Below are 14,739 nucleotides of genomic sequence, written 5' to 3'. Positions count from 1 at the left end.
GAACATGGAGAAAGTTGCTGCCTTCTAGAGGACTACATCCATGTCATATGATTTTTTTAAATTTTCTATATTGCTTTCCAAACACGCAAAATGTATCTTTAGTTCACATTTTTATTTTAATCATTTAGGGACAACCAAAATTAATTTTTGTCCTTTAAAGACAATCAAATGGCGTTTTGTTCATCAAAAATTTTTTTTTTTTTAAAACTAATAAAGTCTATTGTTACTTACAAACAGGGCAAATTGATAATAAAAAAGAACATTTTTTCATGTGTTTTTTTTTAACTTTATTAATAACGGAGTGGCAGTTTTTCTCATTTCCTGAAAAATGTAAAAAAATGGACGAAGTGCGATTTGAAAGTCTGCTCCTCATATAGAGAAAACCAAATATTGTATAGAAGGACAAAAATGAGTTACCACTAAAGAATGATATGGTTATCGACCCAAGCTCTGACTATGTATACCTTCGACAAAATTCGAAATCTACGAAAGAATTATGAAAGGCAAGAAAGTAATAGGAGCTTTGAACTCACTACTTTGGTCAAAAACCATATCAAAAGAAAAGAAAACACGGCTATATAATAGCATCTTTAAAAGCGTGGTACTGTATATGGATATGAAACCTGGCAACTGAATAAGCGAACAGAACAGAAGTTGCTCGCACTGGAAATGGACTTCTGGCGAAGATCGGTCTGCATTCTGCATCTCTAGAGTCTCACACATAACGAATGAACGAGTATTATAACGAACCGGTGTTATATGTTTAGAAATGGTTTTACGTATGTATTAAAAAATGCGAAAAATACAGATGAGACTTTGGAGAAATTAGAGCGAAGTATTACAAATAAAATCAGATAGCATCAAACAGAATTTACTACCAGGTATTGCATAACAAGGAGCTAGAGCACGCATAAATAAGTAAGTACTACTATAAAATATTTTTTCTAAACTATTTTTTTTGATAAAATAAAGATAAAGGGGTGTCATACAGAGCATAACCGCATATTTCTTAGGGCTGGCAATATTAGATCAACGACTTATGTTACGCTCCTGAATCTACCCCTTTTTCTACCAATGATTACCCTCTAACCTGAAAAATAATAACGCAATTAAATAAATTATTTGAAGAATATATAATGACATAGTACTGGCGGTTTGTCGAACTTCCGACAAAAATGACAGGAAGTGAATAGTTGAACCAACACACCAAAGTGTGCCGGTCACGTGTGCGAAGGTTATCAATAAAAACTTACTTTTTGCAGATAACGAAAAACGCTTATTTGAATTATTCTGAGCAACAATTAATTCTGAGCAAATAAGAGACACTGTCTGTCATATTACTCTGGGCAAATTAGGAAAAAACAAGGAAACATTATTCACCAGCTATTTTATTGCTGGAATCGAATCTTAAGATTGCATAGGTACCTATATTAGGTATTCAAAGTCCGCAGAAAGTGTCCTATTTTATTTATAAACAAATTAGCGATCCAAAATATTTTTTGTCAATTATTGCTCTGAACTCCGAAGATTTTAACTGTAAACCAAAAACATCTAAATAAACATTCACTGTAATTTAATTATACACATATTTTTTCCGATTTCCTTCGATGAAAATTTTCCTCGGAAAATCCGGGTTTTCCCAACAAAATCTTTCTAAAATTTGAGGGTAATTATTTATCTTCTTCTTCTTCTTTCTCATAATCCTTAGTGCCCTTCAGGGCGTCGGATGTCGGGTTCCGCCTTTTATCCACTTCTTCCAATTGCTTCTATTGGTGGCCAGGTTCTTCATATCCCTCATACTGATGTGTCTCCTTTCACCTATATCTTGGATCTGGTCCATCCATGTCTTCCTCGGCCTTCCCTTTTTTCTTTTGTTTCCCATTTTGGCTTCATGTACCTTCTTTGTAAATCTATTTTGTTCCATTCGTTGTATGTGTCCAAACCAGCTTAATTGTTTGTTTTCGATCTTCCTAATTATCGGTTCTTGTTCCAACTCTCTTCTTATATCTTCATTTCTGAATCTGTCAAACTTCGTAACTCCGGCTATTTTTCTCATGTATTTCATCTCCGTCGCGTTTATCATTGATTCATGTTTCTTTTGGACAATCCATGTTTCCGCCCCATATGTCATTATCGGATTTACTATGCTGTTATATACTCTGAGTTTAGTTTTGTTGCTTATTTCTGACTTTCCAAAAATTGTATTATTTAAAGAGTAATACACGCTAGTTGCCTTCTTCAGTTTATTACTTATTGCCAAGTCCGTTTTCCCATCATCTGTTATTATATTTCCCAGATATTCAAAAGTAGATACATGTTCTATTACTTTTTCCCTTACTATTATATTAGTATTCCTTTCTCTTTTCTCATCTTCATTTATTATCATAAGTTTTGTTTTGTTGAGGTTCATTTCCATTTTTAATTTATGTATCTCTTTTTGCCAAATATCTATTAGTTTCTGCATTTTCTCTACTGTGTCTGTGATTAGAACTATATCATCAGCGTATAGAAGGGAGTTGATCTTTATTGCATTTAAGTTTTTATATCCTACTATGTATTGAAGGTTTCTTGTTTGATCTTTGGTATTTTTGATTAAAGTATCCATGACTATTATAAACAAGAGGGGGCTTAGTCCATCTCCTTGTTTAATTCCCTTATCCCATTTAAAAGTGCCTGATCTTTCTCCATTTATTTGTACTTGGCCTTCTACTTCCATATATATAGATTTTATGACTTTTATCATCTTTTTTGGTATATTATAGCTCTCCAATATTTTCCACAATATTTCTCTGTTTATCGTATCAAATGCCGCCTTCAGATCGACGAACATGAGAAATAGTTCATTCCCTTTACGGCATTGTCTCTCTATTATATTTCTTATGATGTAGACGTTATCGTTTGTTTGACGGTTTGATCTGAATGCAGCCTGTTCGTCTTCCAATTCTTTCTCTATCACTGATCTTAGACGCTTCTCTATAATTCTCGTGTATACCTTGAAGGCGACCGATGACAAGCATATTGCTCTATAATTCTCGCATTCATTATGTTGTCCTTTTTTGTATATTGGTAGAACTATGTTCTTCTTCCAGTCATCTGGGATTTTCTCTGTACTCCATGCTTCCTTGCATATCTGTAATAGCCAGTCCTCTCCTTTTTCACCCATCCATTTTATCATTTCTGGATCTAGTTGGTCCTCTCCTGCCGCTTTTCCAAGTTTAATATTGTTTATAGCTTCTTCCAGTTCTTCCTTCCTTATACTCTCTGGTTCCTCTTCCTCCTCCAGTTCTGGTCTATTTCTTCCTGCTTCATATATTTCTACTTCTTCGTGTTTGAATTTATCTTCGTAGTATTGTTTCCATACTTCTACTATTTCTGTAGTCTCTATTTTCAATTGGTTATTTTTATCTTTGATTCCATACTGTTCCCTACCTTTTTTCCCTCTTAGACCCTTTATACGGTTCCAGAATTTTCTGTTATCTGTTTTGTAATTTGCTTCCAATTCTTTTCCGAATTCTTCCCAGCTCATATTTTTCGCTTTCCTTACTGCTATCTTTGCTCTATTACGTTTCTCCATGTATTCTACTTTGTTATTTTCATTTCTACATTGTTGATATTTTTTCCAGGCTTGCTTCTTTTCCTTTATTATTTTCTTTAGTTCTTGACTCCACCATTCTGTTCTCTTATGATATTTATTTATTGACTTTTTTCCACAAATTTTCTCTGCTGTTTTATATAGTGTGTCTTTTAGTATTTTCCATCTTTCTTCCATATTCAATTGCTCTCTTTCCAGCTCCATTCTTTGCAATTCCTCATATATTTCTTGTTTATAGTCACTTTTCTCTTTCTCTGTTTTCAGCTTCTTAATATTTATCTTAGTGTATGACTTATCGACTATATATTGCTTTTTCTTTGTAGTCATTTCGGCTACGAGTAGCTTGTGTTGAGTATTAAGTTCTGCAAATTTTTCTGTTTTTATATTTTTGATAATATTCATTTCTGCAGGAATCACGATGTAATCTATTAGACTTTTGGCATTTCTTTCCTGTGCTTCAAAAGTGTATCTGTCCTCCATATTTTGATACCAGAATGTATTTCCAATTTTTAAGTCGTTATTTACACAAAATTGTATCATCTTCTTCCCATTTCTGTTCTCAGCTTTTTCTCCATACCGCCCAAGGCTTCCAAGTCCCTTGTTGATGTCATTTCCAACTCTAGCATTCCAGTCTCCCATAATAATTATGTTCTCAGTATCTTCTCTCACTTCGTCTAAAGCTGTTTGGAGTTCGCTATAGAATTGAGACATTTTCTGTTCTTCTGTGCCCTCGACTGGTGCATATATTTGTATTATGCTAACTAACTCGTCTAGTTTTATACTTACGGTAATTATTCTAGAGTTTATTGCTTGGTATTTTACAACTCTCCCACTCAGATCATCCGTGATTATAAAACCGACTCCCTCTTTTGCTCTTTCCATTTCTTGTACACCTGAGTAGAAGAGCTTGTAACCATCGCCACATCTCATATTTCCTCTTCCCTTCTTCTTCGTTTCACTCAGGCCTAGGATGTCAATGCCGTATGTTTTCATTTCCTCTGTCAATTCGAATTCTTTACCATAAAGACTTGTGATATTCCAAGTACCTATTATTGTTGTTTCCTTTCCATTATTTTCGTTGTCCTTTTCCATTTGCGTTGTCTTTTTTACTAGTATCTTTGCAGTTTTTGGTGCCTGTGTTTTCAGTTTTTTGAGTTATATGCTCCCCCTTCTGCTGTTCTTATTGATTTTGGTATTTGCTGTATTTCGTTTCCTGGGGATCTTTCACTCGCTTTTCTCCCCTTTGTTTTTTGTTCCTCTGCTCCATTTTCAGGTTGAATTTCTCCATTGTTATCATTTTTGTAGCCCAACTGCTCCGGGGTATATATTTCTCCATCTATTTTGAGCCCGTTATAGTTTAGGAACGCTCTGTAACCTTTATCTCTAGCCAATTTCAGTTGGTGGATTAGAAATTTCCTTTTCTGTTGGTATTCTTTTGAGTAGTCTTCCGTAATGAATATTTTGCTGCCCTTGAGTCTGCGTGTTTGGCTTAGTATCTCTATTTTTTTCGACACATGTTTAAGTTCTATTTTTATAGGCCTGCTTTTATTATTTTGGTTTCCTACTCTATAGATATCTTGTATCTCCTCGTTTTCGTCTATTGAAATGTTCATTTTATTAGTTATTTCTTTGAATTTATTTTTTAGGATTGCTCTATTTTCATTTGTTGTTTCGGCTACACCATGTATTACAATGTTTTTCTTTCTTACTTCTTTTTCTAGAGCCTCGATTCTTCTTTCTTGCAATTTCATCTCCTCTTTGATTTCCAGGTTTTCCTTTTTGATCAGTTCATTTTCTAATTTTAGCTTATTGAGTTCGATTGATATAGCATCTATTTTATTTTCTACCCTAATCTCTCTCTCTTCCATTTTATTAAGTTTTTCTATTATTTCTTCCATTATTTTTTCCATGACGATGTATTTGTTTTTACCTTTCCCTACACGACCACTCACCGATAAAGGTTTATCCCAAGTCGACCCTGCGGAGGAAACGCCTTTCCTTGAGTGGTTAAATGTAGTTTGTTTAGATTTTAAATCAAATTTTTTATTTTTAAATTGATTTTTAAGTTGATTTTTGGCTTACTTTATTTATTATGGTTTAAAGAATATTTATACTATTATAATCCAATACTTTAACCATCCAACCGTCCAGACGATCCAAAATCTATTTTTAATAATAAAAATATGGAATATTCTTACCTTGAATTGTTACGCCTATGTTTATGTTATTGTTATTTTTGAGTACCTTATTAAATTCTGTCACCACGCGTCTTACTTGTTTGTAGGTTAATAAACTAAATTTACACTTCCACAATAAAATATTATGAATTTTCACTATGTAAATATTTTAAACCATTTAACTATTAATTAGGTTTACCTAATTATACGTATCTTCTAATATATAGCCAGTGACGGAACCCCGTAATTATTTATCAATAAATAAATAACTTGGTTAAATAAAAGCTTTTTTATAGTAGATTATAATTCCGGAAGCCCCCGACAATCTAACAAATAGTTTAGCAACAGTTAAATCGTTAATTAAAAATTTATGGTAGCAGGCGCGGATCCAAGGGGGGGGGGTCAATGGAGTCAATTGCCTCCTCCTTGAGACATCGCCTGGTGTCTACTGACACTTTTTGAGAAAGAGATTAAGGTTGAAAAAAAATAGTAAGTTTTGTGTCCTGTTGATAACTGAATAACTGCAACATACTTAAAAATATGGCAGAATTCCTTGGAATCGAAAATTATTAGTCTTTGGAACATAACAAATGAAAAATGTCCACAATAAATCTGTTTATTACCATCTATTCAATGCCAGAGACCAGATAAAAATAGTAATTGCCGCTGCTATGTTATGGTAATTTGTTTTCTAGAAAGGTTTGTATTGTTAACTGCAATAAAGTAGGCCGGTGGTCTCTAATAGACTCTGTAGGCTGCGTACAGCATCACGCCGTAGGAAAATTATTCATTTTCGTTACTTTTAATAAACTTTGAAGGACAAAAACTATCTCATTTTCTAAAATTGTAATTCTAAAACAAAGAGCCCTAATAAGAACCACGTTTAGAAGGATGTCCAAAGTATCATGTAACAGAGACTTAAAATTGGCATTAAGGATCCACCTACGTTTCTCGGGCATACTGTATGGTGTCGAGTCTTGGACTTTGAATAAAATCCATCTAAATCGCCTTGATGCTCACGAGATGTGGTGCTATAGAAGAATTTTAAGAGTTTTTTCATAGGAGAAGAACAGAATGGCGTAGAAAGCTTGAGAAGGTTGATGCCCTCTAAGGGCTGTAGCACCAAGATGATGATGATGATGATGATGGGAGGAGAAGATTCAAAAATCCACAATACTATAGGACCTCTCAGCAAGACTACTGCGATTATAAAAAGCATCAAGATGAGAAAGTTGGAGTATTTCGGACATGTAATGAGAGGTCCTAAATATAGGTCGCTACAAAATATTAAGCAAGTGAGAATAGCAGGCAAACGCAGTGCAGGACGAAGAAGAACTTCATGGTTGGTTAGGGTGGCAGTGAATAAAATTAAGATAGGTATGACAGTAACCACCGCTCTGAAAGGATATGGTACAGGAAGAATCAGATGTTGAAGCGGATATACCATAGTATTATTTGTTTATATAAATATTTGCCAGAAAATTAATATTTAAACTATTTTATTGAAAAATGTATTGAAAAAATAAATAAATAGAAAATAAACAAAAGTTTCGTTGAAAATAGTGAACTGTAATTTTAAGCATTACATTAACATAAATAAATAAAACTTATTTATTTGACATTTCAATTTTATGTTAACGTTTAGTTGCGTCAAACGAAAACAAGTTGAGTTGACGTTTCTATGTCGGAAGAAAATAAATATTTAAAGAAGGCTTGTGACGTCACAATGACGACTTTGAAGTCGTATATCTCAAATATGGTTAGAGATAGCGAAATGCCGATTTCAAATTTGGATTCAGAAGACAAAACTACATAGGAGCGGCGACGCACGAACGAATAGACTTTTAAGAATTTAGAAACGAAAAGTTTTCGTTGAAAATTCTGCAGAACAAAAGTTGCATAGAATTAGTCATTTTAAACTAACTTGTTTTAAACGTATGTTTTTTCACCCCGGAGAAGAGGTGGCTTTCACTCCCCAAGTAAAAGCAACCAAAGGCACAAGTCCAACTTTGAAGAAGAGGGTAAGTAGAACCTAAATCCAAAATTTCAAGCAAATCCGTTGTGACTCTGAAAATTACACTCCAAAACGGTCATTTTTGGGCTATAATAAAATAACATTAGTTGTTTTATTACTGACTACTTTATTACTGTTGTTGACTACTTTTTTAGTTAATGTAGACCTATAGGAAGAAAACCTACCTGTTTCCTGCCTAGAGTTCACGTCCGTTTTTTAATTATTAACAATTTAGTGCAAAAATCGCGATTTTTTCGATTTTTTGCACTCCATTCAAAAGCTAAATAGTTGACATAAAATTACAAAATTCAGTTTTTTAAAACATTGAAAAACCTTCAAAATGCCGATTTTTGAAAGTTAAAAAGTTAATTTGTTGCTATGCAAACTGCAAAATAAGTGAAAATCGTTATTTGTTAATAACTTTTACTAAAACTAACTTAGAACTTTAGTATTTCACCCAAAGTTGGGTATTGGCGAACTTAACAAACTTTCAAAATTTGAAACCCATCCATTAATTAGTTTAAGAGTTATTCTATTTGTTTATCCCAGAGATCTTTATTTTGCAATAAGATAAGACAGAAAATAATGAAGATATGGCAATTCTGAGTATGCCAAATGAAAGTAGAAGAAAGATAGTATCAAAATGTATTAAAAAAATCAAAAAAATAATTAATATAGTCAAAAATGCTAATGCCAAATTTTTGAAATTTTGTAGTTTATAAACATTTAGAATAACTTTAAAAATGTTGTCCGTAGAAACAATCTTTTTATATATTCGAAAAGGTAGTATTTTAATACGAATTTTCAAATAGAAAAATTTAGCCTGGGTTCATTTGAGAAAAAGTTAACCATATGTTTTTTTTAATTCACAGATAAATTGTTTATAATAATTAAGGAATCTCATTAATGTAATCTTAAAGAATAGGATTTGTATTTTTTCTTAAAAAATTTGCACAAACATTGTACCTTCACAGCACCCTCTACGATTTTTCAAAATTGTAGTTCAAACGATTACTATGGGGAACCTACAAATCCACCGAGTTAAAATACCGAAAAAGCAATTTCAAACGAATATAATTTTCTGTATCTCCGGATCAACTCAATGGATTTTGATCTTTCTTTTTTAATTTGTATGTAATTTCTACGTACATTACAAATATGCAATTTGTTTATAAATTTGTTAATTAATAAACAGTCTAATTTGTTTAAACAATTCTTGAAAAAATATTTTTCTTACAAAAATCTATTTTTTTAATCATAGTATCTATCATTAATGATCATAGACAAAGTTGAAGTACACTTTAATAAATAAATGATTTTTATTAGATAATTATTTATTGAAGATAATTTATTTATTAAAGTATACCTTAACTTTTTCTAAGATTAATAACGATAGTATGATTAAAATCATGGATTTTTGGGAAAAATTTGTTTTTTCAAGAGTTGTTTAAACAAATTAAACTATTCATTAATTAATAAATGTCTAGACAAATTGCATATTTGTAATGTACAACAGAAAAATTACATACAAATTAAAAAAGAAGACCCCGAGATATAGAAAATAATAGTAGTTTTAAGTTGCCTTTTTTAGTTTTTGAACTCATGCATTTGTCGGCTCCCAGCTCCCCTTCACTTACCACGACTAGTCACCAACTGAACTACATTTTTAAAATTTCGTGTAAAATACCAGCTTTTCTAATATGTAAAATGATTTTTTCTACGTACACTATTTTTAAAGTTATTCTAAATGTTTATAAATTACAAAGTTTCACAAATTTGGCATTAGGATTTTTGACTATATCTATTAGATAATTTTTTTATCTTTTTTTAGTGCATTTTGATAACATCAGTTTTCTACTTTCATTTGGCATACGCAGAATTGCCATATATCTTCATTCTTTTCTGTCTTATGTTATTGCAAAATAAAGATCTCTGGGATAAACAATTAGAATAACTCTTAGACTAACTAATGGATCGGTCTCAAATTTTGAGGGTTTGTTAAGTACCCCAACACCCAACTTTGGGTGAAACACTAAAGTTCTAAGGTAGTTTTAGTTAAAGTTATTAACAGATAACGATTTTCATTTATTCTGCAGTTTGCCTAGCAACAAATTAACTTTTTGACTTTCAAAAATCGGCATTTTGAAGGTTTTTTAATGTTCTAAAAAATTAAATTTTGTAATTTTATGTCAACTATTTAGCTTTTGAATGAGGTGCAAAAAATCGAAAAAATCGCGATTTTTGCACTAAATTGTTAATAATTAAAAAACGGACGCGAACTCTAGCTAGGCAGGAAACAGGTAGGTTTTCTTCCTATAGGTATACAATAAGTAAAAAAGTACCTGAATCTTTGAGTGTCCCGAACATGGTCTATTTCTAGCTTACTACCCTGGAGTACTATGAGGTCGATGTTAAACGATTCACTAACATAGATGATAGGTAACATAGATTTCCCTGCACAAAAAAGGGTAGTTAGTAAGTTAGTCCGGAGAGTAATACAGACCAAGTTATACAGTGACCGAGCGATACAGAATTGTACAGGATGTTCGAAGGGAATTAAATTAACAACAAGAAAGTCATCACAACAAGAACCTGCTAATACCATTGCTAATTACATCTTGATTGTATAAAAAATACCAGAGAACTACATGATAAAAAAAAAAGAATGTGTGTGTACTTTGTACGCACGCGCACGTAAGAAGATATTCTTCTATTATATAGGTAATTTAAACGAAGTAAATATACTTAACAGGTTATTTGTATTTTATTTAAAATTTAAACTAACTTTCTTATCTACCACTTCCAAAAAATTTTTATTAAAATAACGAAAAATAAAAAAAAAAAGTATGAATCGTCTAGGATTAGAAACCGCGACCTTCCGTGTGCTTCCGTTTTCTGTCCCACCGCTCTGCCAACTACGCCATCGAGCCACTTGAATTGACACGTAAGTTTCGGATATAATTACACAACACGGCGACAAACTGTAAACATGTTATGCCTACATATTTTATTATTTTACTACAGGGAAACACAAATCCAAAAACACAAGAATTATAATAAATAATACATTTCCTAAAACCACTAATATATTCTTTTAATGACTTATTTGCACGGTTACAGATACATACATTGTCATACATACCTATATTGAAAGATTAGCAATGAACTACATACTGTCAGTGTGCGCAGGCGCGTGGTTGATGTACAATTTTACCCTCAATCGATTCGTCGCTAAAGAAGAATATCTTCAATAAATCATATTTTGCTGTTATTTTTTACGTTATATACTGAAAATACTCAAATATAGCATTTTAACGTTAACTCTAATCATCTATAACAAGTAATTATTAAAACATTAAAGAAGAAAAAATTGTTATATTAAATAATTCATTATGGCAGTTATCGTGCTGTTGGAAGATCCAATAATTATCATAATATTTTTGCACTTACCTTTAAAGAATCATTGACAAAATGCATACTACATAACAGTATTTACCATTAAACACTCAGTTTCTACACTATTAAATACATTTTTTCACAAATTATCACTGAAAAATAGTGAAAACGGTGAAATTTTTAACAAAAACAGTCCTAGCCGAAAACCCGGATACTGCTTTGTCTATTTTATTTGAAGACGGCTTTACGAAAATACATGTTTTTATTGGCCGCGTCAAAACAATTGCTAAATCGAGGCTACTAGAAACAAACGAACTGTCAAAATTAGATTTTGCAAAACTCTTTGCCCTATTTATAACCTAATATGATTTGGTTTGATGAAAACAAAAACAAATGGTATAGAATTTTTAAGGCAACTAAAACCAGAATTTTAATAGGTAGGTTCATAATTTCGTATTTCGTCACAACTTTTCTTAAAATAATTGAAAGATTGCAGTACTTAGAATACTTATTATTTGTTATAGGTAAGTAAATACCTAGTTACACCTCTATTAAATTATTCTTCTTCTAAATGTTACTTAAATGCATGTGTCGACGAATTTGATTATTTGTTATCAGTTTTTCTGAATATATAAAATTCTCTTTTCTTTTGCCGCTTGGTACGAAATTCTCTAGAGTCCGTTCTTTGGCTATGTTTTCGATTAATTTCTTTTAGTGGGTTTTCTAGCATTTACGTAAATGCGTTTTAGACCAGGGCGCATCTGTAAAAATATTACTACATTTGGACGTTTAGAGGTGACTCATTTTTTTTGCAGAAATTGCTTGAAAATAACTCAAATAATCATATTTGAGTTATCCTCCCTCTCAAAAAGGTCCGGAACATTGTTTAAATAATCAAAATGTCAAAACTTGAAGAAAAAATTCGATTTTTTTCTTCGTTTTTTGATTATACCTTTAAAAGTATTCATTTCCGAGAAAAGTTGTACTGACATAAAAGTTGCGTAATTAAATTTCCTACAATATAGAATTGGTTAACAATTTAAAAAATAGTCAGCCTTGTTGCAAAATAGCAATAATTGCAAAAAAATCATACAAAACAAGTATTCGCATTTTACGTTTTTCAACCATTTATGCTACACTTAGAACCTTCATATTTCACCCAGAAAAACTTTATGATACAGTTAAACGATACTGTAAATTTCATTAAGATCGGTTCAATAGATTTTGCAAAATATATTTTGCAATCCAGCTTTGGCAAAAATAATTCATTTTTTCAAAATGTTACAGGACTGAAAATAAAGCAGATAGCAAGTTGAAATTTTTTTGCGTATAGAAGCGTACTGTATCTTTCATTTGCAATTTGCAATGTTAAAATCGATTAACTACCACGGTGTCAGGAATTTTTTTAAATAAACATTAAATTACTGGTGCTACGCGCAGGACAGCGGATAGTTTGCTCTAATTGGGCATTCCAATGACCTTTGATAATGATTGATACATTTTAATTTTTATTACATTTCGATATAAATAAATAAATTTGTTTATTGCAAAATAATAACACATACTCTATTCTTTAAAATAACACTTTTTTTAGCAAAAACTTTCTTTGTTCATATATTTTAACTTAGAGAATGAAAGTTTATTATTTTTAAACATATGCAATTGTTTAAACAATATTTCACAAAGAATAATAAAATTAGTTTGTCTTTTGTGAAATTAAAATATTAAAATACAACAAAATATAGAGTAAGAAAATAATATATTAGATAAAGATTGGAAGAAATTTTGGTGGAAATCAACTTGTGTGAATCGAACACCGCTGTCCTGCGCGTAGCACCAAAAATTAATGTTTATTTAAAAAATTTCCTGACGGTGGTAATTAATCGATTTTAATTTTGCAAATTGAAAATGAAAGGTACAATACACTTCTATAACCAAAAAAAATTCAACTTGCTATCTGCTTTATTTTCAGTCCTGCAACATTTTAAAAAAATGAATTTTTTTGCGAAAGCTGGATTGCAAAATTTATTTTGCAAAATCTATTCAACCGATCTTAATAAAATTTACAGTCTTGTTTTACTATATCATTAAGTTTTTCTGGGTAAAATATGAAGGTCCGAAGTGTAGCATAAATGGTTGAAAAACGTAAAATGCGAATACTTGTTTTTGTATGGTTTTTTCGCTATTATTGCTATTTTGCAACAAGAGTGACTATTTTTTAAATTATTAACCGATTTTATATTGTAGGATATTTAATTACGCAACTTTTATGTCAGTACAACTTTTCTCAGAAATGAATAGTTTTAAAGTTATAATCAAAAAGCCAATAAAAAAAATCGAATTTTTCCTTCATATTTTGACATTTGGATTATTTAAACAATGTTCCGGACCATTTTGAGTGGGAGGATAACTCAAATATTATTATTTGATTTATTTTCAAGCAATTTCTGCAAAAAAATTTGAGTCACCTCTCAACGTCCATCTCAAAACAGATGCGTCCTGGACTATTTGATGTTTGAGTTATTTTCCGTTCTTGGCTTACTATAGACCAGGGCATTTAGCACTAAAAACACCGAAATAAATCAATCTTTAAATACAGCACCTAAGAGACTTTCAACTTTTTGCATTTTGTTCAGGATAAGGTCAGAAAAAAGCCTATTATAGAAAAATTGATTGGAATAGGGCTTTTCACATAGAGTTATATTAGTTGTGTAATTTGATTGTGTAGTTTAACAGATATTTTATTTGTTTATAAACAAAAAAATTATTGTTTATTTAAAAAAATTCCTGGACCTCGATTTTTGACCCTTCGCTTCGTTATCGAACGTATTCGCTTCGTATCTGTTTAGTGTACAGATAATGATCGATAACGAAGCGAAGGGTCAAAAATCGAGGTCCAGACGTCGTGTTAATTATTCGATTTTAATTTTGCAAATTGCAAATGAAAGGTACAGTGTTCTTCTATATGTTAAAAAAATTTCAAAAATTTTGAAAAATTGCATTTTTTGCAAAAGCTGGATTTAAATTTTTTTTGCAAAATTTGTTGAACCTTTCTTACTGAGATTAAGGGCCGGTTGTTCGAACGCTAATCAAAAATGATCATTATCAAATATTTAATTACTGTCACAACTCTCAATGTCAACTTTGATTGGGTTGCTGAAAACATAATTATTGATTACAACTATGAAATTAATTAATCAATTATGTTAATAGTTGTTATGTTAATTGATTAACTAATCTCATAATTATAATCAATTATGTTTTCAGCATCGGTTAAGTCGATCGGATAGCTCAGTGCGACTAGCGGCTGACCCACACTTCACTTCGCCATGAGGTATGTGCGTTCAAGCCCAGCCCAGGCCATCGGAAAACAAAAAGGCTAACGCGTCAGTATAAAATTCGAAATATGAATCTGGCGCTTAGACTGGAATATGCGGGCATCTGATCGACCTATGAGGGAGCAGTACGGCAAGGGATAAGCGCTTGCGGCTCGGTGAAACTCCCCCATAGATCCCTACCGAAGGGCGTTGACGCCTAAGAACGGTGTATACCTACACACA

The sequence above is a fragment of the Diabrotica virgifera genome, chromosome 1 (assembly GCF_917563875.1).
Source record: "Diabrotica virgifera virgifera chromosome 1, PGI_DIABVI_V3a".
Lineage (NCBI taxonomy): Eukaryota > Metazoa > Arthropoda > Insecta > Coleoptera > Chrysomelidae > Diabrotica > Diabrotica virgifera.
The sequence above is the reverse complement of the archived record's forward strand: the minus strand, read 5'-3'. Positions refer to the sequence as shown.